Raw genomic sequence first — 23,070 nt, 5'->3', positions numbered from 1 at the left:
TCTTCTGTCATTTGTAATTTCTTTTTCAGGAAAGAAAGCGAGAGAAATAAGAAAATCGATTAAAATCTGAAAAAAAATCTGAGATTGATTTATTTTTTCCCACGTCACCCAGCCAGAAAGATTCAGATGAGTTCCAAGACCAACTGCGATTGAAAGACATTTTTACACATCATAAAATTGCAACCATTTTCATTATTGTGAAGATCAAATCTTAGCTTTTTAACTGAATGGCGTGTTCTTGTGTTTTTCCCATTTTGCAGAAAGAGAAGCAGTTGTGTCACATTAACACAGAAACGCATCATGAAATTTGACATGCTTAATGACTTTAATCCCTCTACCACTGAATAAATGAACTTAAATTAAACATTTTTCCTAAAAGTGTGGTGGGTAACAAAATGTTCCAGGGATTTAAAAGTTGTTGTTTCTAAACCATTAAAAAGGAAATAAAAGTAAAAACAATTACTGGGTTATTCTGTAAACTGTAGCTGCCACAAATTAAAACTCTGCTGTGTGGGACATTTATAAAACAGTGTGTCAGTGTCCTGGCCAGCAGCCTGAGCTCCTTTTAAAACAAGTTTAATGTTTATGCTGCACTTTCACAATATGTCATGAGCAAATTTAGCTATCTTAGTGTTTCACTTCCACTTTCAGTAACATCTATTGCAAAGGCTGGGCAGGAAGGAAACGACACGCAGCCTGACTGTGACCAGGCTATGATTGTTTAGGCAATTTATGCAAAACACAGCCCTAAAAAAAGTGGTGTAGTTTATAGCAAACTGTTTGTTTTGTTTTTTAAAGTGACAATGACTTTACTTTCCTGCATCTGAAATGCACTACCTGAGAAATCCAAACAGAAGTAATAAGTTTTTCCTTTCCGTCTTTAAACACATCAAAACAAAAACATAAATTTTTGGTTTATAGATACACAAATGCCAGGATGGACCTTTTTAAGCTTTGTTTTTCTTTTTAATAAAAAACTACCACATAGTTCACGCTAAGTTTTTACTTTATGTTACAGTCCTTGAAGAAAAATCTGTCAAACTTTTAAGAAAATTAGAAACTTCATGTTTTGTTCTCTAGCTGGAACGCTGGAATGAGGAAATAAAATTAAATCATGAAGCATCATGCGGTTTTACTGAGAAACAAATAAAAATATTCCATAGACTCTTACAATAAGACATCTTTAAATGCAGTGAAGATGCCAGGATACAAAAAATGTTTCCTAACTACAATAAAACTTCCCCATTCAATTCAAAATTATGTTATTTAAGCCAAAGGAGAATTAAATAAATCATTCTTACTATATATAAGCATAACTACATTTTGTTTGCACTTTTTTGAACTTATTAAAAAATAATAAAAATTGTAAAGACTTACAAACTTTAATTTTATAAACACTCAACTGTGGAAGATATTTGAAATACCCAAAGCAAAAACAATAAAAACACTTACAAGTATGATGTTTCTGTAAAAAAACTACCTTTAAAATAATCATCAAAATGGAAATTATCGAGGTAATTTTAATTATGCAACTGATCCCTAATTTAATTAGGTTTCACATAAAATACTGAATCTCGAATAGGCTGTGAAGGTTAGAAGTATATTTTTGATGCAAACATTTATTTAACGTTGTTACTATATAATTTTTAGCTGGGTTCAAGCTTTGAGAAACAAAATAAATGTAAAGAAATTCACATGCATGTCATTTTATTCTTCATATGAAGTAAGATTATGCTCCTTTTCTTCCCTCTAGCTTCAACAATTAGAAAATAAAATTAGGCAAGTTGGATCTTAGTGTTTCACTAGGTGACTTCAACATAAAAATATAGCAAATAAAAACAACTTTATGCACTAGTGTGTTTACCTCCAGACCTATTAAAACAAAGACTAACCAGCTCCACAATTGGCCCAGCTGTCAGTGTGTGCATTTCCTTTAATGATGCATCATTTGCAGCCTGAAATGTTTTCTCAATCAGAGCCGCACGCTTTCAGTCTAAACCTGAGTAAATACTGTAGTGTAAAGGCCAAACAGCCAGCCCGCAGCCGGCCTGTAATCACACGTTATGGGTCAAGCGTGTAACGTTCAAAGACTCTGTCCAAATAAAGGAAAAATCAGCAGCTGCTCTGAAAAGAGGAAGTTAACGGTACATGTACAGGATGCGGCGAGTTCAGTGTAACGTTTTCCGCTGTTTTAATCCGCCATAAGCCAGGGGTTTTTATTATAAAGCAGCACACGCTTCTGGCTCATTCATTCATCGACAAGAGGAGCAGGATGTAACAGGAAAACGAGCTTTGCTCACTGGCAACTGGTGGAAGGTGGAGGCGGATAGTTGAGAAGCAGAAAGAAAAGCAGAAAAGTAGCGAATGCGCCGATATGATCTGTTTGTTTAGCGTTGTTTCTTTTATTTACCTTGATGCTCGCTGAGAAATCGGTGGTCGACGTCTGGATACCACGCTGGAAGCAGCGGCTCAAAGGAGAAGAGGAGCTATTTGCTGCTGCTGCGGATGTTTCCGGGTTTCTTGTTCGGCGTCATTGTGGTCAGGGAGGGGAGTCCGGTTAGTCCCGCCCCTTTCTGTATGGCAAGTCAATTTAGCATTTTATACTTATGCTGATTCTTCAAATAAGGGATTCTCAAACTCGGGCCAGGGGACCTTTTCATGTGGCCTTCTTGACTCCAGAGGGACAAATAACCTTCAAGATAATTGTTGTTTACTTAAAAGTTATTTATCTGTCAAATCAAAGCAGTTTTATCTGTTTATTGCCTGATCACAAATGGTTTTATCAGTACATTATGGCACAACCAGCCCTTTAAGTAATTTTATGGTCTTGAGATGGCCCAAAATAAAAAGGACTTTAGCACCTATGAGATGAAAATTAAGATTTTCTAACATGAGAAATCCAACTACTGGCCTTATGTTCTCCTTCAGGATTTTCTGCTGCAGAGTAAAATAATAAGGGATGCTATGCATGTCCTGAAGCCCCCACCATCTTACTACCACCACCATGCTTTACTGTCCGTAGGATGCTCTTTTTCTGGCAAATTTCTGAAAATTATAAAAGTGCATTAATGATTTAATGAGGGTAGCACTAATATTTTTATCACCAAGGTTTGGTTTAAAACTTGCATTTTGTATTTACGCAGGTAATCTTTGTCTAATATTAAAGTTTGCTTCATAATCTAAAGTTGAGCAAAACTGCAACAACAGAAGAATTTGGTTTAAAAAAGATGGATTTCAAAACTACTTTTTGAAGGGACAGTGGTACTTTTGGTGTGATTTCTTCTCTGAAGCTAAAAACCGAGACACATTAGTACAAAATGTGACAATTTCTGCGAGGAAGAACTATGCCTAATATTTTGGAAATGGTGACTGTGGGTTAAAACCCCAGATTAACAGGCAATCAGCCTGTTAATCCAAAATTGTGGATTGATTAATTGTTGTAATGACTTGCCATAGTTCCAGGGGAGAGACTCTTCATTTGTTTCCTCCATAGGATTATTACAGAACAGAGCTATAATTAAATCTGCTTTGATCAGGACTTCTATATCTTAAGAGCAGCTAAAATAACACCCTCCTGGAAAACAGATATTATAGGGCTGTTCGCTCTGCCTAAATGCCCTTGAGCAAGAAGCTAAGGTGGCTCTAGCTCCCTTTAATCTTTTCCAACTTTTTATGCGTTTCAAGCATAAGTTTAAACAGGATCAGTGTAAATTTTCTCAAACTATTTTCACCTCTTATTTCTAGCATACACTGCATAGTATTGCATTGAGTGAAAAGGTGGAAACTATTGATCAAATGAAGCCCTTCAGTTATTGATCAGGACCATATTGGAAGATTACAGGAAGGTCTGATGTCTTAGAGGTGGAATATTTATTTATTTGTTTATATATTTTTTGGTAAGGGTAGAGTCATTAGACAATATCAAGAGAAAATATTATATTTTACATTTTTAAACACAGTATTGGACCAAGTTGTTTGACTTTTGATGGTTATTTTTCCTTTAAAAATCACAAAAAAATGTTAATATTTCAATAATAATAATAATAAAATATATATATATAGAGAGAGATGCTGTGTAATTACAGGTGGGCAAATACTGTATCGATTATCACTTATTGTGACAAATTTCTGATCATGATAAGAATTTTGATTTATTGATGTCGCAATAAATTTCAATTAATAATATTTTAAAACAAAACTGAGAATATTACCTTTTATGTAGTGTTTCAATAACCAAAATATTGGACGAAATAAAAATAACTAGTTCATTTTTAAACACTTTGAAAACTCAGGATTGTTTAGACATTTTTAAGAAAAATTTTGTATCAAACTTTTGTTACAGTTCACGTTTCAGCTTTTTATTGAAATACTACCGACCAATTACGTTGATGTGCATATTTTTAATAATCTGTCGTTATGTCATAATCTTTCATTTTCAGCCACAGTTGTTCTTTTCTCACACTTGACAAAGAGAGAAATATAAAAATATGTTAATTTCTAATCGAAACGTGTAACAAAGGACAGTTATATCTAATTATATTTTTAAATAAAGTGTATTTTTACCCAACATTATGTGTTTTCTTCCATACCTATGAAGAACCACCAGTAGAAATAAGACAAAAAGTTTCAAATTTGTCTGAATATTATTCATGTGTATGTTATTGTTAAAAATCACTTAATTAATAATGCACTCATACTTTTATGTAAAAAAAATCACTTCATGCTTTTTCTTTAATCCTATTAAAATGTTCAATCTTACTTTATTGTTTTTAGTATTTATTTAATTGTTTAAGGTGAATGGGAGCAACATTTTTTTGTGCTAAAAATAAAAACTGCTCTGTGACCAAAGTGATTTTGATTACAATTTTGAGTAATTCATAAAATGAAACATTATATGAATAAAATTTAGTTTTATCTTAGGAGGAAGAGTTGACACTCTTACAATATTTGATTTATTTCGTTATTAAGTCAAACTAAATGGTTTATGTGTCAGATAATGAGAGGAAAGATAAATTTACATGTTGGCTTCTTGTGCTGAAATGCTAAATTTAAAATTTTAAGTTTTCATCAACACTTTCACCGTACCATAACCATAATTTCCAATTGTGCTTCTCCTCACTAATAGAGACGCTAAAATAATTATTTAAGTACTAAACAGGGTTTTTCTAAGGATTCTTTCCCCAGGTTTTCTCACTGTGCCGCCTCTCTCTCTCTCTCTCTCCCCCACAGATGGAAACTAATCATGCCTAATTAAGCTGCACACCAGTCTCCACTTAAGGCTTGTCTGGTTTATAAAGAGGGACTGAATTTGCCTGGTTGAACCATTTTTGCAGAAGACGCCGAGAGAAAGTGTGAGTTCTGTCTGAGAAGTGATTGTTTTGTAGATTGATCTGCAGCCATGGTGAGAGAAAAGGCTCATGTTAACGTGGTCATCATCGGCCATGTTGACAGTGGAAAATCCACTACCACTGGACACCTGGTCTACAAGTGTGGTGGTGTGGACCAGCGGAAACTGGAGAAGTTTGAGAAAGCTGCGGCCCAGGTGAGACTTTTGGCTTTTTATTTTTGAGGGAATCTTAAACAATGGAAATACCTGTAACAGTACATCAGGGCTTTTGTAGATAGAAACTGAGCAAATTTCTAGAACTGTGATGTTTCTGAAATCTCTGTTCAATCTGAAACTTTAAAATCAAGTTTCCTATAAAACTAGGTAATTTCTGAGCTTTAAGAGTCAAAATTTCAACTTTTGAAGCTCAAATTTCCAAGATTTTCTGTGTTCTCAAACTTAAAATTTCTGAGTTTTTGTTTTCTGGAAAAGTTGAACACAAATTTTCTACCAAAAAACAACCTTAGAAAATTGAGTTTAAAATGTTTTACTCCTGACACTAAAATGTCCAAGTTCTAGAAACTTGATGGCTGACTTTTTTTCCAAGCAAATTTGACTTTTTGAAGTTGTTTTTTTTTGGGGGGGTGTTCTAGAAAACCTGAGCTTCAGGAGTTGATCTCAAACTCTTGAAACTCAGATTTTCTTGAAAAGTCAAACATTTTCTTTAGAAAACTCAGAAATACAGACCTTGAATGGTCTAGAACTTTTAAATGCAAGTGTCGTATATGGAAAATCTTCAAAACTCAAATTCCCAAGTGGTTTTCTTATAGGAAACTTGCTCTAATATGCCTTCAAGTACTCTGGTTTCGTTCCAGATGGGAAGAGTTCCTTCAAGTTCGCCTGCTGCTGGACAAGCTGAAGGCCGAACGGGAGCGAGGAATCACCATCGACATCTCTCTGCTGAAGTTTAACACCCAGAAATACAGCATGACCATCATTGACGCACTGGACACAGAGACTTCATCAAAAACATGATCACTGGCACATCCCAGGTAATAAAGCTAGAATAGTTATATCTTGAGAGCGGTGTTTGAGTAACTACGGTCTTCCAGGCTGATGTCGCCCTGCTGGTCGTCTCCGCGGCCAAAGGGGAATATGAGGCGGGTGTTTCCAGGAGTGGCCAGACCAGAGAGCATGCCTTACTGGCTTACACTCTGGGCGTCAAGCAGATCATAGTCTGTGTGAACAAAATGGACCTCACGGAGCCGCCGTACAGTCAGAAACGCTACGACGAAGTGGTCAGAGGAGTGAAGGTCTTCCTCAAGAAGATCGGCTACGACACAGACGCCGTGCCCTTTGTTCCGATCTCCGGCTGGATGGGCGAAAACATGATCGCGCCAACACAAAGGGTAACTTTTCAGGGGCTTAAGGTGGACAAACGATGCAATGAACTGCGTTTAAAACCATTTGAGTGCAGATGCCGTGGTACCAAGGCTGGAAGGTCCGACTGAGGGAAGGTGCTGAAAGCGGAAAGACTCTTCTAGAAGTTTGGACTCGGTAAAACCTCCAGTGCGAAACAATCAACAAACCTCTACGCCTCCCTTTGCAGGACGTCTACAAAATTGGAGGTAAATCAGTGCAGCGCTTGCTCGAAATTGCCTACGCTTTAAACAATCATCCTCCACTCAACAGATGTGCTGAGCTAAACAAGATGGCTGACAATGGAAGTTGACCAGATTTTTTTTTTTTTACAGTAGAGAGACTAAAATATTTAGACATATTATGAAACGAGTATTTTCACACTACTATTCAGCTGATGCTCATTCCAACTTAATTTTGGTTCAGTTTACCGTCTCCAAAATTCAGAGTTGCAATGACAAAGCTAAGATGTTTGTGTTAAGTTTTTAAGATGATTTGGTTTCTCTAGGTGTTGGGACAGTTCCAGTGGGAAAGATTGAAACTGGAGTCCTCAAGCCAGGCATGACCTTGATGTTCTCCCCTGCCAAGCTCACTGCAGAAGTGAAATCCATAGAAATGCACCACCAAGGTCTGGATACGGCTCTGCCAGGTCACAATGTTGGCTTCAACATAAAGAACGTCTCTGTAAAGAACCTGCAGCGTGGCGATGTGGCCGGCAACGCCCAGCACGACCCTCCTTGTGAGGTCTGCAGCTTTGAAGCTCAGGTTTGTTATAGAGAATGTTGAATAAATTACATTTTTGCCTCGGACTCAAATAAGCATACTTCTCCTTTAGGTAATCATCTTGAATCATCCAGGGAAGATAAAAACGGGCTACTCTCCTGTCCTGGACTGCCACACCGCTCATGTCACCTGCCAATTTGCCGAGCTGAAGGAGAAGCTCGACCGCCGAACAGGGAAGAAACTGGAGGATGACCCTCAGCTGCTGCAGTCTGGAGATGCAGCTACAGTCAAACTGGTTCCATTAAGCCCATGTGTGTGGAGAGCTTCTTCACCTACCCTCCTTTAGGTAAAGCAAAGGTTGCACTAATGTCCAACTTATTGTACATCCTGTCCTCACAATGTTCTGCTTGCAGGTCGCTTTGCAGCGAGAGACCTGAAGCAGACGGTTGCAGTCGGAGTGATAAAGTCTGTAGAGAAGGAGCAAGGGTCAAAAGCTTCCCAGAAAACACAACCGTCTAAATGAGCTGGTTTTAGCTTACATGTTTTCTAACGGTACAAAACCACCTTTTTATTTGAGAAAGGTGACATTTGTGTTGCAACAAATGGTGTTTAGTTTCTTTAAGGTGTATGACATTCCTGTGTTATTGATTCCAAAGTTGTAGAATTGTATATCCTTTAAACCTATTTGAAGCAAAGTTTTGGAAAAGTTGAACTGAATTGTAATTAAAAAATATTTGAGTTCAACAAAGCCTCATTCTTGCAAATTGCCAACATTTTTGGTGTATAAATGAAAACTGGTTAAGCTTGGTAACTTTGCAAAAGGCTTAGACTAGATGGAAATGATCCTTGTTGGGGTTTTTAGCTAGGCTAATGTAAAAGGTTGCATCTTAAGGGGGGGCATCTATCTGTATATTTATTTGAAAGAACTTCAGTTTAACTTATCAAGATCAGATTCTAACATTCTGGATGTTTGGAAGCAAACATCCAGAATGTTTGCTTCCAAACATCCATGAGGGAAAGCTTTGAACATAAATTTGTGGAAGATGCCAAAACTGAAGAGGAAGTTTTTATTCTGCATGCTAAATTTAGAGATCCAAAGATAAACCAATGTTGTGACTCACCTGAGTGAAATTGGATCCTGTCTTCAAATTAAACATTTTACTGGACTGCAGCAAGAATTCATTTTAAAGCCAGAGGTCATAAAAGGTCAGCCTCCCAACATTAAGAAAACCAAGCGAATTTGGTGTCAATCAAATCCTCCATATTTTAGCAGCATAAACAAAGCACAATATATTTAATCTCTGTCTGGAAACAGCATAGTTGACCTTTGACCTCTGGAAAATTTATATCTTTACAATGATAGCAACACAAATGTTTCACACCAAATTTGTTAAATTGCTCTTGTTCTGGTCACAGAAAAAAACAAATACCGCTGGTTTTCCAGACTTTCCATTTCACAAACCAGTAAGTTCCCTAATTTTTAACATCTCTCCAGGCCATGTGTTGAAATGTGACTGGAATATTTTCCCCTCTAATATGAAGTCCAGTAATAAGAGTTTCCCTTGGAGTTGAGTCAAACCACAAGTAAAAGCAAAACCTAGACTCATTGTTTCGGTACAGCACTTTTAATGATACAATGGGTTGATGGGTTTGTTCCTTAACATGGGAAGAACTGTACGTCAGTGAGGACTGGGTGAAAATACATAGTCTCCACAACCTTCATCTAAAAGACATTTCTGGTTCACAGGCAACCTGGAAATGTTCTCCAGTAACAAGGAATGATTTCAAACTAGATCAAACTTAAAAAAAAACTGAACAAAATTCAAGCTCATGAGGTTTTACAAGACACTGAAATGTGAACACAGGTTCTGAAACTTCTAGCCTGTGAAAAAAACATTATTGCTAAGATGTCCTGTTGAGATTCCCATACATATGGTCGATAGTGGCTTAAAACAACAGGATATACCGCTCCTTTTTTTTCTGTGTAGTCCTGCTATAGTGGCTTTTCAAACCCTGAGGTGAGTGTTTGAACTTTGCACTCCACTCGTTTCCAGTCGTCGTTTCATCAAGGAAAAGCTGAGATGGCGTCGGGTTTTCAACACACAGAGCATACGTACGGGTGGACAGTGTAACAAGGAGTAAAATTAGTGACCTACAGTGAACCACGGGCTTTTGAATGTTTTTTTTTTCTTCTTTTTTAAATCCACCACAAAGTAGCAGCAGGTTTTTGTACGGTAAAACAATCATAATACGTGTAACACACAAAAAAGCAAGCAAGAACAAGGAGTACACTTGATGAGAATACTTTCCCCCCGTTTCGGGGGAGGATCGGCGGGAGACCCCTGCCTCTTCAGTCAACTATGGTGGTAAACAGGGATGCAAGACAAATAATGACATGACCTATTTCACATTCAATTTCATATCTGTCCCTCCTGCCCCACTCTGCCAACCCCACAGAAATATAAGCTGATAATTACTCGAGGACCGGTGAAAGTAATACAGATAAAATTCACGCTCTACCAACCTCGGACAGGCAGAGAGCAGGTACATGTTTTGTACAATAAAACATGTATGTACACTCACACACAAATATATATATTTACATACATATATACACAGGAACAGCATAAACATAGACTTCTAGGTAAGTGCTAGGGTTTTGTTTTGAGTGGCTCTGTCTCGGCCATGCTATAAGGGTTAAGATAATACTGGTAGAGGAGAAATACACACATTCTTTGTACAGCGTGGATGAGCCTTCTTGGTTTTCTTCATTACTTTGTTTTCTTCAGGACACCTGCTGTGTGACCAGGGGTTTTACTGTGTGATAAGGTATTTATTTACATTAAATCCCACGTTAGGGAGAGACGTAGTGCAAGTCTGGCTGTCAGTCACTCAGGATGTGAACAAAAGACATGGGGAACACGCCTTTTCTGTCCGGATCTCCTTCAATGTGTCCGATCTGGGAAGAGAAGCAGAAAACGAAGGATGAAATCTCGAAAAGTTGTCAGGAAATCCAACCAGCGCCGCGGATATTTCTGCCAGAACTCACCCACCACTCCTGGTCCTCTTCTCCTGTAACTATGATCACCTCTCCTTCAGCGAATGTCAGCTCGTCGTCGTTGTCCGCCTGACAGTCGTAGATTGTCTTCACCCGCCGGGTTTTATTCTTACCCTGGACACACAAAAAGGAAAGCTGAAATAACTAATGCAAAACATCTTTTAGGGTGTTTTTAAATCAAAATAAGCAGAAACTGGAAGTGATTTCGAGATGGTAAGTCAACGACTAAAACACTTTTCTTTTCCAGCAGTCATTGCAGAGTGGTAAAACCAGCAATGTGCAATCAATTAATTAATTACATAATAAATTAAAACAAGCTCAATAATTTCCATTTGGATGATTTATTGTTTTTCTCTTTTCTCTACCATTTTCTATTAAAATTTGCTGAAAAAGTATTCAGTCTGGTGCCTTGTTCTCAACCAGCCTTTTTAAAAAATGGGAATTTGGTTTGCAGAGACTAAAGTATACATTTTATTTGTTAATTTTGTTGTTTTATTTATTTTAGATATTTAAAAATGTTTTCAATTCCAGAGTTAAATGTTTGTTAGCATTTAAAATAATGCCATAGCCATTGTACATGACTACTTGAAAATGGGATCAAAACAACATTATCATTGGTTATTTCAATAACTTCTGCAACAATTGATCAACCAGTAGAATTTGCTATTATAATAAGGAGTAGTTGCTTTCAATAAAATAACATTGTAGAATTCTCGTAAATAAATAAAAAGCTAAAAAGTGTTCATACTGTATTGATCTTCCTTGGGAGAGGCACCGGAGTCTCTGCGGTCCCTGGCGGTGTCCCGTTAGTGTCCTCTGCGGTTTGCTGTGATGGAGTCGCTATGTTCGCCACCTGCTGGTTGGGCGATGGCGAGTCTTGCTGCTGCGGCTGCGTTTGAGGTGGCGGGGGCGGCTGCGTTTGCGGCCTCTGCGCCGTTGAATCCCCCAGCAGGGGGCCGGGGTGCAGACTCGGACGTCCCCGGTTTGGGATGCAGGTCCGCCAGGTGTGGCTTGGGGGGAAGGTCTTTGAGCTGAGGTTGGGCGGCAGGTCGCCCAGCTGGGGCTTAGGGGGGAGGTCGGAGAGCTGCGGCTTGGGAGGAAGTTCTCCCGGCTTCGGGGGAAGTTCGGAAACCTGCGGTTTGGGCGGCAGGTCGCTCAGCTGGGGTCTGTCAGCCAGGGGCGCCTTGTGTGCGGTTTCGGTTGGAGGCGGAGACTTCTGGAAGACCTCTGGAGGAAGGCTGGGCTTGTCCACAGACGGATGGTGGATGGTGTCGATTTTTCTCAACGCCACTGGTGGGAAAACCATGAAAAAAAACGATAAACTAGGAGAATAATGTCAGAGAATATCCAAAATGTTGGTTTTAAAATACAAAATACTGGAATTTAACACAAATATAGAAGAGAGAAAGGAGGGAAGGAAGGAGTAAAAGAAGAAAGAAATGAAGGATGAAGGAAGGACAGAATTATGGAAGGAAGAAAGTAGAGAACAATAAGGAAAAGAAGAAGGAAAGAAAAACAGAAGAAAGGAAGGAAGAAGGACAGAAAAACAGAAGCAAGCAAGGAAGGACAGAAGAAAGGATGAAGGAAGGATAGAAAAATGGAAGGAAGGAATTAGAGAATGAAGAAAGAAAGAAGGAAGAGAGGATCAAGAAAAGGAAGGGAGGGAAGGAAAGAACCAAAGGATGAAAAAAGAAGACAACAGGGAAGGAAACAGGATTTTCCTGTCTGAATCCTGAATGGAGCGATAAAGGTCGCACCTTTTTGAGGTAGTTTGGGAAGAACCCTTGGACCAAGTGTTGACTTCGTGTTGCTTGAAGTAGTGCTGAAAAAATGTCAAATTTCAGACAAGATTAAGAAACTCGTCTTGTTTTCACAAAGAAAACCTTCAATGACTAAAAAGCGACAACAGATGCGAGTCTGTTTCTGCGTTACCTTTGCTGCTGAGGAATGCCTTCAAACTTGTTGGACACGGGGGACATCTTACTGACTGGTGGAGGGGTGGAGTCACTTCCTGAAATATTAACAGTGGCGACAACAACAAAGGAAAAACTGAACGCCACATCAGAGCTCGGCCGGAGGAATTAATTAATTTGGTATAAATGTGGAAACAAATCAACATGCTGTGATGGTTAAAGAAAACAATGAGGGGGGGCGTCTTCTGGCTGAGCTCTCCATGATGAATACGTCATCTGAACTGCTGCTATTTACGCTGTGGAGGGTGGTGACGTGTGTGTGTGTGTGTGTGTGTGTGTGTAGGCGTGTGGTGTGTGCGTGTATGACAGGATGGAGAAAAACAGTTGGAGATGAATAATTACAAGCCCAACAATAAAAAAAGTCAACTTCTTATTGGTTTGAACATAAATCAAACAGCTTTTGCTAATTAAATACCTGCAATTAGCTTACTATGCTAGCAGTAAAGCTGGACTTTACTGCTAGCAGAACAATATATATATATATATATATATATATATATATATATATATATATATATATATATATATATATATAATATATATATATATATATATATATATTTGTGTGTGTGTGTGTGTATGAATGTATGGATGGATGGATGGATGGATGGATGGATGGATGGATGGATGGATGGATGTATGTATGTATGTATGTATGTATGTATGTATGTATGTATGTATGGATGATGGATGGATGGATGGATGGATGGATGGATGGATGGATGGATGTATGTATGTATGTATGTATGTATGTATGTATGTATGGATGGATGGATGGATGGATGGATGGATGGATGGATGGATGGATGATGGATGGATGGATTCAGAGAACGTCTCATCTACATCTCCATTCTGTATAGAAACTCTTCCTTCCCAACAGAAAGAGGCTAATAACCATGTAAATATGGTTAAAGCTTCACCAACAGGAAACTCTTCAGAAGTCTGATGGAGAAAATGATTTTGTGTTTCTATTTTGCTTCCTACTCTCAAATAACAGCTCTTTATTTCCATCTGATTTCTGGAGCGGAGACCCCGAGTCGAGCCGGCTAGCTGCTGTTTCTCGTGTGCTTTGCGGTCTCACCCCCGATTACTGCGCCCCCTTTACTGTGCGGACTGTGAGAGAGCGGCTGGGTGGGTCGGACAAGGTGCGTTTGTGTCCAGGAGGTGGGGGCGGAGGTCTCTTCTTGGACAGGGTGGAGCTGCCTCCTGGTGTGAGTGTGGAGGGAGGGCCAGATGGGGGAGGAGCTGGAGGAGTGACACATAAGACACATGAGGCGGTGAAGTCAACGAATCAAACAAACCTAGGGCTGGACAGCATGGCTGAAAAAAGTCTCACGACATAAGTGTTTCATATTGGTCAATATTAATAATTACTGATTATGGTGGACACATGTATACATTTCACACCAGAATTTAGGCCCTTATTTTGAAGGGGCGAGAGAAGACTGGTTGTCATTTGTTTTTCTGTTGGAAGACATTGAGAATAAGGCGAGACTCAAAATACCTTTTTATCACTTTCTTCCTCAACACAAGCATCATATTTCTTGAAAATGCTCTCAAAAATTCAATATTATCGTTTACCGTAAAAACATCTGGGACAATTTATCTTCCAGCTAAATTTGTTATTGTGGCGACAGGCTTACTTTCTGGTTTTATCCAGAGTTTTCAATTTACATCGTTATTAAGCTTATTTTTAATTACTCAACAAGTTATTGCTAGGTAACCAAAGAGTGAGTTAGGTGATTTCTTGTTAAGCTAGCGAAAAGAAGTTTATTGAACACTCTCTATATTGAATATCCTATCAGATGTATCAATTACTGACATTGATCATATGTGTATTGCAATACATATTGTTATTGATTTATTGTCCAGCCCTAAACAAAGCCAACAAAAATAATCCCCAAAGCGGGGATGGAGGAGTCAGAACAAAACAGCAAAATTGTTTGGATACAAATATAAACCACTGGTGAAAGGATGGATTTGGGATGCTTGTTCGGGTTTTCTTCCTGAATTATGTCTAATGGGACTCTCTAGTTTACTAATGTAGAGTAAAGTAGGATGAAAGCAGCCAGTAGAGAGCTCAGCCAGAGGGCAATCAGCTGTGGTTAAAGGTTTACAGCTCAGCAATGGCAGGGCATCACTCCAGAAAGATTAAAAAATAACATAGGCAAGCAGTAATAGCGAGCCTACATGGTTCAACCACCAAACTGCGCATCTGAGCTGTAAAGAAGGAAACGAACCAAAGGGATGAAAAGGAGGGAAGAACGTAAACCAAGATATTCACTGATGTATGGTCGGGTGCCAGCCAGAGTGGCGTAGTGCGAATGAGAGCCAAGGAATGCCAAGTGTGGAGCTGAAAGAATAGAGAAACAAAAAAAGAGAAAGAAAAACAGAGCGGAGATGAGGAGTGTGGGAGAGAATCTCTGAGCGAGTCGGCCTTTATGAAGAGCTGCTCCCACACACACGCTGGAAAATAAGATGAAACCTTATCAGTGACAAGCAAAGCAAAAAGAGAGGAGAAAATGGCGAACAAGCCAAAGAGTTAGCAGGTTAATCTGTGAATGTTGCTTACCATCTCAAAGATCGACTTTATCTAACATGACCCAACAACAACAAACTGCAGCTATTCATTAAAATCAGCTTCGGAGAACAAAAAACAACTGAACCTTTGAACTGTTACGTAAACTTTTTCACATACTGCCAAACACAAACTTTAACTCATTTCATTGGAATATTATATACAGAGGAACTTCTAAACCAACTTTGGAGGAGCTGCAGAAATCCACAGTTTGGGTAGGAAACCCACCAAATCCACTTTTCCGCAGCAATCTCAACGGCTCAACACTGATATTTTCACCCCCCAAAAAATCCAATTTGTGCTGCAAATGTATGTTGTTTTCAAAGCATCTGAACTCTGGACAGCAGATAAAACTCAACATTTATGTCACTGATGAATCATTTGTCATAATTCTGCACCAGAAGAATACAGGCGGGGTAAATCAGGACATAAACAATGGCTGAAAATCCTGCTTATAAAATTATGAATAAAATTTAAATCACAATCAGACCACTCTTAGCTCTGACTTCACATCCAAACAGATTTTGCTCAGACTGAGATTCAATAGGATGGCTTAGAGCCAATAATCCATGTGCTACATTGGTCTAGTCAAATTCCAGAATAAAATTTTGTGACAATCTGTCTGAATTTGAGCTAGAATTGGCATAAACCTTTAAATATGCTTCTATAGAAAAGACTCAAGAAGCTGAATGAAAATCTCTGACAATTTTTAAAAAGTCATATTCACAATTATAGCCTACTTATAGGTTGGCGGCGCTAAGTTATAACAACAACAAAAAATCATAAAAAAGTGAAGTTTGTGACTACAATGTGACAAAATGTGGAAAAATTCAATTGGTGTGTTTCTTTTTGAAGCCTTCAAACCAGTAGAGTTCATTTCCTTTCCCAATAAACAGCAGAAACAGGAACAGAGTTGTAAATAAATGCACAAAAATGTCTTCAGTTAGAGACCAGTGTACATGACAAAGAGGTCAGCTGAAGGCTGAAACGTCCACCATGAGACAGCCAACACACTGATTAGATTTCTGGCCAAGATGAGCAGCACAGTTCAGCTCTTTATTAGATTTGAACAAATTCACACTTCAACAGGCTGCGCTGAGCTCAATTACAGATGTTCTGGGAACACAAGAAAAACTATATTCTTTTTGTGACATTACATTGTTGGTTTTAACAATTATAAACACTTGTATTTTTTATGACTTCACAGATATAATATTTATTATTTTCCTTCCAACTTAGCTTAAGCATCAGATTATAAAAACTCACCCTGACAATTTTCTGAAAGCTAAAAAGTTAATGTTTCTTCTGTGATTGGAAATAATTGAGGTTCTATTTGGTTTAAATTCAAGTTAATAATTCAGACATTCATCCTGTTGACAATGGGTACAGAGGCAAAAAGAAATCAGCTTAAAATCTTTCAGCTTTATTAGTCTTCATCAGTGACTTCCTGGTCTGAAGCTCAATTATACTTTCTGAATAGTGAAAAAAGCCACATGCTAACGCTACCAGCTCAAGCTAACAGCAAAACTCTTTCCTGTGGAAGTTGTTACTGAGTGAAAAATACACAATGTTAGTTGTTTTAAGTACATGCGAGAAGTTTTAAATGAAGTCAAGAGAGGAGAAGATAACAGGAAGGTCACGCAGAGTAAAGCAAAGGTAGTAATGCTAACTGCGCTAATTGTGCTAATTGTAATATACAGTTAAAACCAGATGTTTATGTACACTGAATAAAAAGAATGTGTATAAAGTGAGATATTGGTTCGCATAAGTAGGAGTCAGCAAAAATAAACAGAAAGTATTGCTGTAAATAAAACAAAACTGGTGCAAAAAAAGACTTTTCAAAAAGAAACAGAAGAGCTATCATAAAATTTTTGACAATTGTATTAACTGCAGCTTAAAGCTTAAAGGTCTGTTTTGCTCTGCAGCTGACACTGGGATAACAACAGATTAAACAGCTTATGCAGCATTTTGTGATGTTTTTGAAACTGATGATGTTGTGACAGAGGGAGGAGTGTTATTTTTAATTGCAATACTGCAGAAACAGCACAGCAACCATAATTGAACAAAGTGTGTTTCCAGCGTCCCTTTCTTTAACACAATCATCACCTGCCTTGTCCTGAGGCTGCGTTTTCCTCCAAGTTTACTTTATAAGTAATCCTAATGACACCTGATTTACGCCCTCTGATCTGTGTGCTGACAAATTGCATACCACTATAGGGTGTGTGCGTGTGTGTGTGTGTGTGTGTGTGTGTGTGTGTGTGTGTGGTGACTGAGCAAAGTGGAAACTTCCCACTAACCTCCTGGTAATTCTCTCCTGATAATAAATCCATATATGTTCAGATTCTCTCTACTGTAATAACACACACTGCAAAAACACAAAGTCTATATTTTTGGTGAAGTTACTGGTGCAAATGCCTTATTAGAATTGAAATAAGACAAAAGTAACTTGCAAGTAAATTTATAGGATATAGCAGCTTGTTTTTAGTCAATAATTCCTTAATATTGATGAAAAAGTTATAGTTTCACTCCCTTGATTAATTCACAAGCAAAACTAGAACTTTTTCATCAATATTAAGGAATTATTTCTTAAAACCTTCCTATATCTTGCTGAAAAGTTACTTGTCGACTTTGTCTTATTTCAATCGTGCTAAGATAGTTGGACTATATACTTGATCAAAACACTTGGTAAGATTTTGAGTTTTTGCAGTGCACAACCTTTCATGCCTCATTGGATTAGAAGCTCACATTTGCATTGATATCTGCAGGATCCTGAATTAGAATTTCAAAAAGCAGATAAACTCTGAAATCGGCCTGGAATAACAGCGGACGCTCTTGGAGCAGGCATGTCTGACCTTTGCCCTGGTTCCTGGGCGGCAGCGGCGGCCCGTCAGCCACTGGGGAGGAGCTGAGGTCGGTGGAGGCGCTGTACATCTGGTTGGTGAAGGCGCTGTAGGAGAGCCGCTGCTGCTTATCCCTCTGGCTGATGAAGCCGGGCAGGGAGAGCTTGTCGTGGGGCGACAAGCTGGAGGAGTGGCAGAAGCTCTGCGGTCGGGGAGAGCGGTCCTTCTTGATGGGACTAGGCTGGAGAGTGACGTGGACAAAGACACTGATCAGTCTCAAAATGACTTCCTGTAAAACTTCCTGAACATAAAAACCTGGAAAACTGGAAAATAAAATACATCTTCTCTGTCAGTTGTCCCTAAAGAAGTTTACTACTACTTATATGGGTGTACCAAAAACACAACGCAAAGGTTCCTGTTCAGGACTTTATTTTTTATTTATTTATTTTTTCTAGTATTTTTGTATATAGAAAGACTTTATCCATTTAAGGTCGTACATGAGGAAGGAAGCAGAAAGTCCAAGTGGTTTTATCCAAACAGCATTTCTGGTACTTTCTTTTACAAGTCGTTACTCATTTAACTTGGGAACGATAAAAACAAACAGAATTGAACAAAAATGGGGAGCACCACCTAAAATAATAAATACCATAAAAACAAAAACTGTTCCGGACTTTTTTACATGCAAAAAAGAAAACGCAAATAATTACGTGAAGATTTCTAATGCATTAAATTAGTTAATATAAATTAAGGCCTGGCCTTGACTTTTATGCTTCTGTTTTTAAATTTTGTTTCTTAAAACCAGAAGATGTGGAGACATAAAGACCGTGTCATCACCTTGTCGTCCAGGTCGTCGTCGCGCTCGTCCATCCTCCAGTCTGAGGCTCCACTCGTACTCCACATGGATGTGAGGATTGAACTTCCCTTCTGCAGCCTGGACGAGCTGAATCAGAGAAAAATAAGCACAAAATCACTCAAATCAACATCTAAAATAATGCTTTGTGAAAAACCCTACCTTTCGTGTCTTCTGTGAATAAAAGCACAAAGGCCTGTGGCTATGACAGGAATGTTATGAGTTAGATTTGCAAAAGTATTTACACACCTTTACCTTCTTTATATTTACTGAATTTAGTGGCATTTCTGTGGAAAACCAAATGTAAAGCATAACAAACTAAGAAGACTTCAAGTGTCTTTGACTCACTTTATTGTTTGTTTATATTTCTGTCTGGCAAAACAAAATAAGGAAAGCATTTTCCTTTAGAACCAATTAGAGATTGGTGAGCTGGGTTGCAACAAGTGGAAAAAAAACAAATAAAAATTGTTTTAAACATTTTATTTTATGACTAAAAATATGTTTCCAGCTCCAGAACTTCCTTTTTCTGCAATTACAGCTGCAAATCTTTTACCAAATGTGTTAATTTACATACTGATAATGTTCAAGTAAAGCCACAGCATGATACTTTCACCACCATGCCTTAGGATGAAAGAATCTTCACCACAGGCCATATTTGTAGGTTGCAGAACTAATACTAGTGATGTTAAAATACAGGGGGCTCAATACAAATGAATGCCACACTTTTCAGCTGTATATTTGTGAATCAATCAATCAATCAGTTGATTTGTATTGGATATTCAGCAACAAGGCAGTTCAAAGTTCTTTACATCATAAAAACACAAAAATCAATAACAAGTGCCATCATTGCACATCAGAATCTTGATTAGTGTTTAGTGTTTGAATGATAAAAATAGTTTTTATCCAATTCACAATCAAGCACTACTTTGTGTTGGTAAAACATAAAATACATTGAAGTTTGCCGAAGCTACGTAAAATAAGAGGCTGTGTGTTTCAAAAAATAAATGTAATATGTATTTTCAATTCTACATGCAGTGGGTGCAAAACAGTCTGCTCATATTTGCATTAATAACAAGCACATTAATTTCTTCCACTCTGTTGTCCCAGTTCCCTGAGGCTCAACACAGACTCAACACTGCCATCTAGTGTTCTCGCTAAACACCTCCATTTCTCCTCAGTATCAATCCTATCTGTTTGTTTTAAGCTCTAAAAATCTCTAATTTGACCAAACTGATGTTTATGTTTTTAGTGTATTTTTATGGCTTTAACCGGAGGGTTTATTTTTGTATTTTCTCCTCCGACATCCATCGTTTCCAGCAGCACTTACTGCCTCCTCGCACTGAGTGTTCCTCAGTCGCCTGGCAACATCCAGGGCCGTCTCTCCGTTCTGATTGGCTGAGGAAAGGGAAAGAGGCAGAAAAAAAAGAAGAAAATGATTAACACTTTGAGGTTGATGCGTGCGCACGGACGGCAGAGGATGAGCGTGACTCACCGATGTCGGTGGCCGGCTTGCCTCTCAAGAGCAACTTGAGGCACTCGGGCTTTTCGTACATGCAGCAGTAATGCAGGGCGGTGTTCCCCCACTCGGTCTGCTTATCCAGGTTACCACTACAGGAAAAAACACTCTGATTCCTCACTTTTTGTATCTGTCTGACATGCAATTATGCACCATTTTAAGAAATAACATTTAATAAGTGCGGTTATTACTTAAACCTTTAACTCTGTGGCGGGTAAGCAATTGGAAAAAGGGAATAAATTAAAGCAGAGAGCAAGAGCTTGACCCATTTCTTTTTGCCTTGTGGGAATCTGAGCAGAGCAGCACTAAGCCTACCTCTGCTCTTCAGCTTCATATAAAAAAAGAGTCTAATACAATTTGTTTCTGCAGACAAGTTTTTCCTTCTCTTGCAGATATAGAGTTAATTCACATATATGGATTAATTCTTCGCTACCTGTTCTGCACAAGGAAGTCCACCAGATGCAGAGAGGTCTGGTCAGAGGTCCGGACAGCGTAGTGCAGAGCTGTCTCTCCAGCTTCCTGCAGGGGGCCATCAAACACAGCAGAGCCATACTCAGGCAACATCCATTCTGTATTCTGTGGTGTGTGTGTATGTGTGTGTGAGGGTTTTGAGGATTTAAACAAACTGCAGTAAACAAAATGGCTCCTAAATATAGCAATTCTGCATTGTTAAAGCTGTGTTTTTGCAAAATTTTGCCTCTAAAAAAGGTTTTAATTTCACAAACAGGGATGGAAATATGAGAAAACTATTAGTACATTCACCTTTGAAAAGGTCAAAGGATGGACTAGCCTTTTTATGCCGTGTAAAGCCAGGCTTTGGATGTCACTTTGCAGCAATCAGAGTTACTGACAGCAGCAGATCAGATAGTGGTGACTCAGACTTCACAGTGCAGACGACAGCAGCGGCAGCAACTCCCTTCGTCACCAAATCATATCCTCTCTCATCCTTGTTACTCTCCTGCACTGTCGCACACCTAATTTTTTTAATCAGAGGAACTACCATGTCAGCTTTGTAAAACCCTGACCCATTTATGTCGGATTAAATCTGATCACGCGTGCCGTCTCCACCGCCCGTTATTTAACTTTCATTAAACGCCTGAAGAGGCGCCGCAAACGGAGAGCAAACTGCAGGAAACGGGCAGTGCGGCAAAATAAATAAAAGAAGAAAAAAAACAGACACAAAAGCACATGTGTCGCCATTTAAGGGAATAAATAATCGACACAGATTTTGCAGATCAAAGTGGCAGTGGTTTGCTGGCTAGCAGCACCTGCTGTGGTAAAGTCTGTCAGATGACTCAGACTTTTTCCAGTCGCTTACACCCATTTCTTTCCTGGAGTTGGTAAAAATATCTTATTGTTGGGTTTTTCAAGTCACTTAATGATGAAACTCTCTGCGATCTGTGGACTACTAGGAGTTTTAAGTGGATGTTTTACTTCATAAATCTGTGCCTGAGAATTTAATTGATTTTTTTGCATTCATTGGTAGTTTAATGAATGCAAAACTTGGAGTTGATGATTTTAATGTGTGACTCGGTAGGCAGTTTTTTCTTGCATTTTAGTGAATCACAACCAGCCAGGCTGCAGAACAGAATCTCAGTATAATGCCACTACCAGCATGCCTAACATCTGGTGCGGCATTCTTATATTTGGAGGCCTGATGTCGCATCCTACAAGTAAATGTAACTTTACTGTGGCCAAATAGTGGACAAAAACTTTATATAGCTTCTATATAGCTTTAGTTAAAGCTATATAGCTTTAATAAAGCTTCTATATAGCTTTACCTAAAGCTATATAGAAGAAAAACATGCCTATTATAATAAAAATACAAATAAATAAAAATATATATGCATTTAGCTGAAAAACAAAAGGTGTAGGAAGAAGATTCACTTATTTATTCTAACTTTTATTTGTATGTATAAATTGTGTGGCTGCTATTGTACTTTGTGTTATGAACAAATATTTTATGTCACTCTTAGCGTCATTACCGAATTAATATTTTAACTATCTACCATGCATTACTTATTAATTATATAATATGAAGTGTGTGTATCTGTTTCAAATATGAATACATTTATATTTAGTAATTCTGTTAATGTATTGGTGCAAACGGGAATCATAATTAATTTGAGTCACAACCGTTACCTTTGTCTGACTCCAAATCTTTTACTATTTCTGAATAAGATTAAAATAAAAACAGTGTGGGGAAAAATAAGAGATGTATCTGATTAGAACAGGAGAATGAAGAGGTAATCAGCACCAAAGAAATAATCAGTGAGACCTTTTGAGAGAAAAATAATAATCACACCTTTTATTTCCTTATTCTGTTTTTGGTCTTTCTGTGGAGATGCTTTCAACCTAAACTTCTTTCAAAATTTGTTCTTTGTTTATTGAGACAAATTAAAGCATTTCTGTGATTTACAATAAGCCTGTCTTGGTTCTATAATGCATAATCTCTGCATATTTAAGAGGGTTTCTTTGGTGTTTTTGGATGAACCTAGCAAAATACAACACTGGTTTATCACTTCAGTCTACGCAAACTTTTAATAATTGAATAATTTATATGCATGGATCAGCTGGCTTAAACTGACATATGTCTGTACAAGGAAAATAAAGTTTATGTCAATTGTCATTTTAAATTAAATGTGTTCATTTCCAGAGCACGCCTTTCAGCTTGATCTCACATTTAAGAAAGCAAAATGGAACAAAAAATCAAAACATGGTTGTGCAGACACATTTGGCTTCATGTACCAACAGAACTCTGTGGACATGCTCAGAGGTGACGCAGTG

General features: G+C 38.2%; 2 pseudogenes; one reads left to right on the top strand and one right to left on the bottom strand.

Moving 5' to 3' along the window:
• The first annotated feature begins 5,312 nt into the window (after window positions 1-5,312).
• LOC129357523 (elongation factor 1-alpha-like) lies at window positions 5,313-8,118 on the top strand (annotated as a pseudogene).
• Window positions 8,119-10,526: 2,408 nt separating this feature from the next.
• Window positions 10,527-23,070, bottom strand: part of LOC129357522 (arf-GAP with SH3 domain, ANK repeat and PH domain-containing protein 1-like) — a 59,293-nt pseudogene continuing 46,749 nt past the window's right edge.

The sequence above is a fragment of the Poeciliopsis prolifica genome, unplaced genomic scaffold, assembly GCF_027474105.1.
Source record: "Poeciliopsis prolifica strain line A6 unplaced genomic scaffold, Auburn_PproV2 SCAFFOLD255, whole genome shotgun sequence".
Classification (NCBI taxonomy): Eukaryota; Metazoa; Chordata; class Actinopteri; order Cyprinodontiformes; family Poeciliidae; genus Poeciliopsis; species Poeciliopsis prolifica.
The sequence above is the reverse complement of the archived record's forward strand: the minus strand, read 5'-3'. Positions and strand labels throughout refer to the sequence as shown.